We start from the raw sequence: 9,911 nt of genomic DNA on the forward strand, positions 1-9,911 counted from the left end.
CCAAATATGACAGAGCACATGAGGGAACATAAGACCATTGGAATCCCGTTCCTCTCCACTTGCACATTTGTTAGAAATGTCATGCCAGCCATTTGGGGTAGATGCACTTTGGCTGTCCCCAGCCACGTGTGACCCAGAGACAGTGAGCTTCTGACAGATCTGATCTAGAGAAAGGAGATCTGATCTAGAGAAAGGAGTCGGTGAGTGATGCACCCAACAAAAGTTTCCTGAAATGTTTGTGTGTTATGGAAATGTGACATGCCAATGCTTTGTAGCTAGTCTAAAAGCAAGAATGTTCAAATACCCATTTCAAATCTAAATGAAGCAGAACTAGATTTAACCAGCAATAATAAATTTTAGTTTGTTTGTGGACTGAAGTTGCATTTTTGCATTTCAGAAAGTTCCAATTTTTTTCAGAGTTAGCTCTGTGGGTTTTCAGCTGGAAATATTTCCATCCAATATGCAACAGATTTTGTAAACAAGGAATTGATCACGGTTTTCCATCATGATGCAGTGTCAGTAAAATATAGCTGAAGAATAGGTAGACGTGGTTATATGTCTCTAACTTCTTTTGTCGTCAGAGGGCGGCTTACATGGTTGCTTTATTGAATGTTGCTAATCTGTTTTTAGAAGTCCTTTTTACATCACTCCATTAAATTCAGTTTTTGCTCATCAACACAAACCAGAGTTGCATAGGTGGGTCCCATGAAATCAATGAGTCAACGCTTTATGTTCCACCAACACACAGAAGGGGAACAACTGATGCTAGCTGAAATGTTAGAAGTTTGTATGCAGACACAGAAATTCCCATGTAACTGTTTTCTCCTGGTTTGCCATTGTTAATGGTAAAGTCGGCTGTATTATTGGTTCATGGAAACAGTGCCAGGAGTGCAGCAGTGGAGAGCTTGCTGCAGGCTAAGCAACCGAGTTGTTCTAGCAACTTGCGCAGGCTTTGTGGTATGCAGAGATGCAGGCAATTGCCGCCAGACAGCTAAAGGTCTCTGAGCCCTTTCGTGGAACGTAATTTGAGTTTGTCTACACTATGCTGTGGTCACAGTCACTGCAGCCCAGAGATGCCTCAGTAGTTTCCATTTCAATTGGTTCCTGATAAAACACAGATAGCTTTATCTAACTCATTTGTTCTTATTCCAAAGATATTAAATAGATGACTTTCAAATGTTAGCATAAAAGCTAAGCGCATCAATACCAGAAAATACTCAGTTTGAAAGCCTTGCACTAAACAAACTTCTTAAATGTAGCCAAAAGTTCTATACAACTACTACATGCAATGAGGTAAGATGTTTCATCACCTAAATGCATGTATTTTCTGCTTATATAAGATACAATTTTATATGCGCAGAAGAAAATAAAACAGATTTCTGCTAAAGGCTACTATATTTTGGAAATATATGAGCACTTAGAGAATGCCTGTCATGTACTGATCTGAAAGCACTTTAGAGTCATTAATGAGTGAAACTTTGCACAGTATTGTAGCTACAAAATTATTTGGCATTTAATAGACTGTGCTGTGCCAGAGGTCACAGGGCAAGTCACTGACATATCAGGAGTCTGTAGTTCACACCTGCTTTACTAACCTTTACAATCCTGTCAAAGTTTCATTGGCTTTATGCTTGCAGGAAAGTGAAATTGAGGGACTTTGATACAGCTGTACAGGTGGAATTCATTCTGCATGTAAACATCTACTAATTCTATAACTTTCAGCACCGCTTCACATAAATGTGCCTAGGGAAATAAAACAGAGAAGCAATTTTGGTTAGGAATTTATTTGCTTGCCCTCTCAACAAGCAGAGGAGGGCTTTAAATCTTAAGATTTGGGGGCAAAATATACTGTATGTATGTGCTTACAGTTGTTACTATATGTTCCTTATTGGTATAAACATCGCCATTGTTTGCTGTTTATAGCCAAACCGTAGTGAATTAGCAATATGTTAAAAAAAAAAAAATACTATTTTATATTACTATTTGAAACACGAACTTACATGTAGACAACAAGAAATCCTCTGTTCTTTTTTCCTTTCCTTTCTTGTTCTTCACCCCCACAGTCGTGCATCTTTCTGGTATATAGCTGCTGTAGAATGGAAAAATCCTGAAGAAAATGTTCAGAAGGCTGAAATAAAGACAAAAGTAACTATGACTAGAGAGTTTTATTTTATTCATCATTTTACTGAATACTTTGCTTGGAAAATTAGATGTTTGGAAGCTAAGCTTCAGAAACAGAGTGTAATGAACTACATCTACAATATTGCAATACATAGCATTGCTGGGTGTTGTAAACATCTGGGAGAAGTTACTCTTGTACAGTTAGAATGATTTGGGTTGGAAGGAACACCCCTGCCATGGGCAGGGACATCTTCCACTAGATTAGGTTGCTCACAGTTAATATTAAAATCTTATTTTGCTTCCCAGTTTTAGTAACAGATATTAGTGGATCTCTCATCTTTCAAGGACTTTTTTTTTTAATTCTACTGTTATCAAAGCAAAAAATTATTTTTGTTTCATCAGAATTGCACCTTGGATCTGGTCTTTCCCAATTTTTCCTTGCATGAGCAATCTGAGGAAAGTATGTTGTAAAAACAAGAAAGTAATGGTTTCTCACCTAAGCAGTATGATTAAATTTAAATGCGAAAATCTGATAGACGCAATTCAAGTAAAGTGATCTGACGCAGGAGTCTGAGAGCAGGGATGGTATTACTACCGATTAATACCATTGGATGAATTGGATTGGATACCACTGGATTAATACGTTTTGGAGGAGTATTGAAATAGCTTTTTTAGCTAAAGCAAATAAAAAAAAAATCCCACTTTTTTTTCTTTACTAATACTCTATGCTATAAATGTTTTACAGTACTTCAGACTTCCACCAGTGGCATCAATTTGACTTTGGACAAACATTTCACATTTATTTTTTAAAAATGAAATAAGAGATGTTAAAACAAGGACATTTTTGTTCTGAAATAATTTTCCTTCTTTTAAAACCATAAATTCAAAATTTGTCCAATTAACTTTTTTTTTTTAATCTCGGTGTATTAAAAGAGAGAATAATTAGGTCTAATGCAACTATCTTGCCTTCTACAATGGGCTTTATTATTTCTGCCATCAAGGCAAGCTATTATTGTGACTAAATTAGAAATTGTCATCTCCATTCTATGTCCCATTTATGTCTTCAAAGGGAAATGTGTGAAATTCTTTGGAATAGTGAAACATAACAGGTTCTTTTCAGTTTTAACAAAGAGGGAGGATGTGGAACTTTAAATGATACAACTTAGCAAATCAAATTTTAGATAGATCTAACCAGAGAAGTAGTAGTGAACAATCATCTGCTGATTAAATAATATGCATTAAACAAACATCTTGCACTTGCTGCAGTACATTTGCCTGTCTGCATTTTTTAAACTATGACTACTTTCATTAACAATCAGATTATTTTTAATAATAACAACCTAACCTAAATTCTCATCCATGTAATCTGTTAATGGGACAAGAGCCTTCACGATTGTTTTGTAAAAAAAAATCCTAGAAAAAATGAGGACTGACAGAGTCCTGCTATAAGCTCAAAGAAGCCAAAGTTAGAGACTTACCAGCAATGCTAAGAATTTAAATATCATTTTCCAAAAAGATCTGGGAATGTTATCTTTACGCTGTCATAGACAAGCAGGAATTCCTAAAGTGACAAAAACAGGAATACGCATAGGGCAATATTCTCCAAGTCCACTTCTAAATCTGTTAATACCACAGACGCACTAAGCACGTTTAACTCTTCAGTTAACCTAGGAAAATATAGAGGCTGAGAAAGGCTCTGCAGAGAACGACTTTACTATTGAGAAAGAGTAGCTTTGCATAAACATTGGGCTGTACCCACATTGAAATTTTTTAAAAGATAAAAATAACTACTACCTCAGAGTATTTACAACCATGGGATTTTAATACCTCTTTCTAGCTCTTTTACAAGCTCTCTTCTAGCTCTTTAACACAGCTCGGTTATAAGAGTGTTGCTTTAAGGAAACCAATTTAAGCGTGCTAAATTACTATAGGTAAAAAGGCCATGATTTGTTATTCAGCATTATCCTTTGTCAGATTTTAAACAATGTTGTTGTTTGAAGAGTAGTGCTAAAGAATATAGTTGCAAAACCTAAGCAAATATAGAACTATTGTATATCTATTTGGTGGTTTTGTTTCAAAGTAAAAAGTTGATATATGGTACTCTATACCAAAAAAATGTGACCTACCAAAATCTACCCTGACATATTTTTCCAAGTGTCTGTACATCCTTCCTAAAATCCCTTGCTGGCTGCTTTCATCTGTCTAAAATTCTAAAATCTCCATTCGAATCAAGACTTTGAGTCCTGCAATGGACACCCAGGAAAGTTCCTCTATCAGTGATGCACGTTTCCTTTGTTTAAACCCTGTATGAAATTCTTCCATAGATCTCAAAAATCCAGACTGCTGTACTGAGTTGGTAACCTTGTATACATTCAGAAATTTGTTTAACCATAGAAATATCCATATTTTGTCTATGATGCTGGGAAACAGTGAAACTACACTGCCCTTTGCTAAATATTGTCTGCCTGAAGCCTATGTACTCTGTGTTTTTGTGTGTTTGTTTGTTTTTTCAGTTGTACATGTAATTTGTTTCTGTGAGTGAGTCAAATACATTGTATGGACAGAAGGAAACAAAATGACTACCTAGTTTTATCCTCTCGATGACACTGGCAGCATGGTAGTAGAGTTTTACCTAGTGATTCTTGTTATGGATGTAAATAGTATTTTACCTAGTTCTTCAAGAGTAGTATCTGATGTTAAATTTTTGATATTGGAGCAGTGTTGAAGTTCTGTGAATATTTTCAATAAATTGTTTTTCATTGTAATAACAATAACATTGTAATATTAGTGGAAAATTCATGCCCTGTGAAAGAAACTAAAACAGCCTAATTCCTCCCCAAACTAACAAGTAGCAGTGTGCAAGGAGCCCAGACATGACAATTTGTTTCGTTAACTACATTTTAACAAAGTTGCTACCACTAGGGGTCTCCTGGACTTCAGAGTTCAGACTCAGCCCTATAGAGCAGCCCAAATTTGACTACCATGTAATTCAGCTCAAGCTGAACTCTCTCAGTGCCTGGAGATGGCGTCAATGAGCCCAAGTAACCTTATTATCATTTTTTTTGTAAGTTGCCATTTTTTCCCCTTTTAATTCTAGTCTAAACAGGAAATAAGCATAGCAAGAGTACAAGTCTAGCTATTTCTGTCTATATTTGTTGGGGTATTTATTTCACAAGGACAAAATGAATAAAACCAGACTTTTAAATAACGTTTATCTGTAGGACAAACATCCCTACAAACACTTCAGTGAGTTACTTAAGTCTCATTTTGAAATGTGATCTAGACACATGGAATTCTGAAACATATGAAAGTATCTGATTCTGATAGCTCTCACTAGATAAACCAGCTTTATGGCTCTTCCGAGTTACTCAAGGATATGGATAAGGTATCATTTTTGCTATTTCGAGTGCATAGCAGCTTCATCTGAAAGTCAACAGAAAGTAATCTTCAGTCATCCAAAGTATTTAGAGCAACACAACACAAAAGTGGATGTTTCTCAAAGCATCTTGGTATCTAACTTCTTAAAACATTTGCAAATCTTGCCCTAGAACAAAATGAACAAAGAAATTAACAAAAGAGTTGAAAAAAGGCTTAGGGTGGAAGTTAATACCAATTTTTACCTATAACTTAATGATAACAATGTAAGAAGGAATAAAAATGATATTTTTTGGTGTTTTGTGTTTGTTGTTTTTGATTTGATTTTTGGTGGAGACAAAAGAACTGTGTTATTGCAAGGCATAATAGTGAAAATGTTCCAGATGTGAGATTTATTTTACTGGGAAACAATCTTCCAAAGGGAGTGGTAGAAGCAACTTTGCAACATTTAAAAATATTATGGATAAAGTATAATAGAAAATTTCACTAAGAAAGAAATCCCAATGACCTAACAATAATAGGGACTAGAAATTTAATAACGTGTTTTAAAGCCTGATTTCTGTGATTACCATTCTTGCTGTATTCTATCTACCTTTATAGAAAGTTATTAAGTCAGGCAACAATCATGCCTATTTACTGATTTGGTCTCACACCCCTGTAATACTTATTCTCCTCAAAAACAAATTCTCCATAACTGTCATAATGTTCTCTGTTATTATCATAACAATATGACAATATCATGTAGGAGACTTATTCTTACAAAACTAGAGAACTAAGTATAAAGACCATGGAATGTTACAAGCTAGCATAGCCAGGCACTCCTGGACTAATTGGGTATTCAGGGAGCAACAAAGGCATAATGCAGAGCCTGTTCCTGCTGAAGTCAATAGCAGCTAGAACAGCCTTCAAGATGTAAAAAGAAATATAAGTGCAGACTTTAAAAGCCACTGTATTGTCATACAGACGTTCTAGCAAGAAATACCAGTTTTTCCTGGAAGTTCCAATTCAGTATTTGTCTTAAGCTGGTAATTGAGTTGTTGACCATGTCTTGTGAAAAATATGCCAGTGCTTACCTTGCAACTTGGTGTTAAATACATAGAGAACCTGAATACCCAGCACCCCTTGCTGACTCCCTATTTCTGAAAATCTAGTTAGATGGATGTCTGAATTGCTAGGCATGTTTGCTGAGGTGACTAATTCTCCTCTAACTGGAAAAAAAAAAAAAAAAAAAAAAAAAAAGAAGGAAATTGAGCCTTGTTGATTAAGCACAATGCTTTCCAATGAACAAAAGTTCTTAACACAAATGTCAGTGCTTATTCTTATCCTTATCAGCTCAGTATCTTGGGGCCTGGAGCATCCAACCAAGAGTACAAGTCTTGGTGAGAGCTGGCTAATCAGTTCTTGAGTTTATTTTCATACCATTGAGAAGACTGAGGATATTTGGACATTTTACAAGCAATCGCCCTAGGATGAATTGACAGTGACATGACAAAGTTGAAAACTTAAGCTAAAAGGTAAATAAATATGACTTTTTCCAGAGAAAAGTCTACAAACCTGAGCTCAGGCTTCCTAAAAGTTACTTGGCACAAAACTCTAGTTTGGGCGCAGTAGGTAACAATCCTGTGGCGGCAGGAAGTATGATCAGATGACTTGTTGACAATAGGCCTCCACATTTCTTGTTTCTATGATTTTCATTATGATTCTGGCAGAGAGCTGCTTTTTGTTGGCAGAGAAGAGCAGAATATTGGATCCAAGTTCCTGTATCTTCCTGTACCTCTAGGTACTCTATGAACAGAATGGTTTAGCATAAGCAAGGTGAAGGAAAACCAAAACCACTCACCTCCTTATGGCAGGCAGCAGGGCTGGGCTCTGGTTTACAGCCTGGGAGCGTGTCTAGCCCCTTGTTTACTGTTCACACACTCCACCAAGAGCTTTCCTAATTTGCAACCACTGTATCTCCTGTTTTTTTTTTCTGCTTTTAGAACTGGCGGTGATCTGGAGCACCGAACAGAGCAATGAACAGACAAAATTAGCTCTGTACTGTAAAAGGACAGTCAGGACTACAGTCAGATTATTCTATTTCTGTGTTGAGTAATAGGGCCTAATCAGTGATTCAGGTTAAAACAATTCCTGGTTTGTATTGTTCAGTTTGGCACAAGTTCATGTGATAACCCTCCAGTTTGAATGTCAGTTGTTGCTTTGCAACTCGTTTCCAAATGTTTATAGCAGTTCTTAATAACAGCTTTGGCTGTCCTTCTGTAACTGGAAAAATACTTTTCTTCTGAATTCCAAGGATTTGCAAAGTCACAGCTCTCTGTTTAGGGAAAAACAGTCAGAATTCAAGACTTATTGCTCATTTTACTCCTCATTCCCTTTTTTTTTCTTGGATGTAGCATGATTTTTCTTATTACTTGAATTGAACGTATAAAATAAATAAATTACTTCTACCATCACTTTCACTACTTTGTATTGTATCCTGTCTCTTCATCCTTTGCTTGTTTGTCCTCTCCAGACCTGGAACTGCAAATCATACCAGCGTGGGTCCTCCAAGTACTGTGAATGACAGGATCAGGCTTTGAATTTGTGAAGCTCAGGGAAAAAGGTCACACCCTTTTGCAGGACCATGTAGCTGTGATGACACAAATCTCTCCTGGAAATACATTAATAATATTTACTGTTTTTCAGAGGCTGGCATTGCGTCAAGCACTACCAACCTGATCCGAAGTAGGTTAACTCTGAGAAGAGCTGAGACCAAAATTATTTTCATTTCCATCTAGAAGCATGACAGCAAATCCTTCAGGGCTTCCCAAAGCACAGCAGAGTTACCAAATAGCAGCACCACTGGGCAGCTCTGAAGACATTAATAAACACATATTTTAATACTTTTATAGTTATTCTAAAATCAGAATTTAATAAATGTTTGTTTTCTAATACAAACCCTGAACTTGCTTCAAATGTATGCACTGAGAAAAGATTCCAGATAAAGAGTAGAACAACAGAAGCTTTCAGCAGAGATAGGCTAGAACTAAGGTTTACAGTACCCACTGCTAAATCTGAAGTGTTCAGAATGAGTCTCTTTTATTGAAGAGTGCTATAGGTGAATAACCAAGGAGAAAAACACCCCCTCTTGCAGTTCTGTCTTTGGTATTCATTACTTTGAATCACAGTGCATTTAAAAACGTGAATTAAGGATTGACTTTTGGATCCATGTTATATCATGTATGCAGCATTCATCATAAAATACACTATAAAGATAATAGGCAAAGCTATTGCACAAATCTGTGTGCCTTAGCAATCCTTCATCTTAACAGCATTGCTGTCAGTTTGATTATCTCACAGATCTGAGGTAGTGCCTATGAATTATGGCACTGAATATGATCTGAAATTCTAGAAAGGCTCGGTCAGCATTTGTCTGTGTGATGTATTTTTTAGCCGAAAACATGGACGAGATCAGAGTACTAGTGTTTCTAGTCAGACTTATATAAATATTTGCATTTTCTGTTCCATCTGGGCAAAGAAATTTATCCTCAAAGGAAGTTGCGCTATTTTTTGCTTGTATATTAGCTATAATGTGGTATCTACATAAATAAAAAAGAAAATTGAGCACCAGCAACTTCCATAGCACAATGAGAGAATGCTGAAATCATCACGTAATAGAGCTGACTTGCAAATGCTACTCAGCATGCCAGAAAACAGAATCCAATAGCTATTTTTAAAAATACAAAGATCCTGGATCCAAAATGTCTTCATTTCACCATGAATGAGAGTTTATGAGAGCAATCATTTCATGTTGTCATTAGTTTATTCTGGCACAATAAGTAACCACATATTCCCGGGTGAAGTGAGAGTGTACGATCTTAAAGAACATGGGCAGCAGTCTGGACTGGTGAAGACATAAGAAATCCAAGAAATCAAAGTATTTGCACATTATTTCAGAAGACACCCCCCCCCCAAAAAAAAAAAAAAAAACACTTTTGGAATATTCATAAATTGCAAAATAAGGGAATTTTCATCATCTTTAATATACTAAAATATTCAGTAATATACTTTGGCTTCAGACCTGTGGTGGGAACAGTGGACAGGGCACGCCCTCCTGCCTATGGACACCCTTCAATATTTCAATATTGTCATTAGCTGGGGTGACCTACTACAGAACTGCTTTCAGTTCAGCTGCTCTATACTATGTATCTAGCCCATTATTCTCAACTGAACGCAAATATTTTTGAGCCTGACTGGGATTAACTGGTGTTGGAAGCATACTGTCACTTGTAAAATTAAAATTTGTTTGTTGATTGCTTCTCTCATTAGGTATGTGATGACATTTATTGATCATGCAGTACCTTGCTCATGTTTACATTCATGTTAATTAAAATTGCACCAAATATGCTTTAGGGTCCATCTTAGAAAAACAGAAA

Source organism: Cygnus atratus, chromosome 1, assembly GCF_013377495.2.
Source record: "Cygnus atratus isolate AKBS03 ecotype Queensland, Australia chromosome 1, CAtr_DNAZoo_HiC_assembly, whole genome shotgun sequence".
Classification (NCBI taxonomy): Eukaryota; Metazoa; Chordata; class Aves; order Anseriformes; family Anatidae; genus Cygnus; species Cygnus atratus.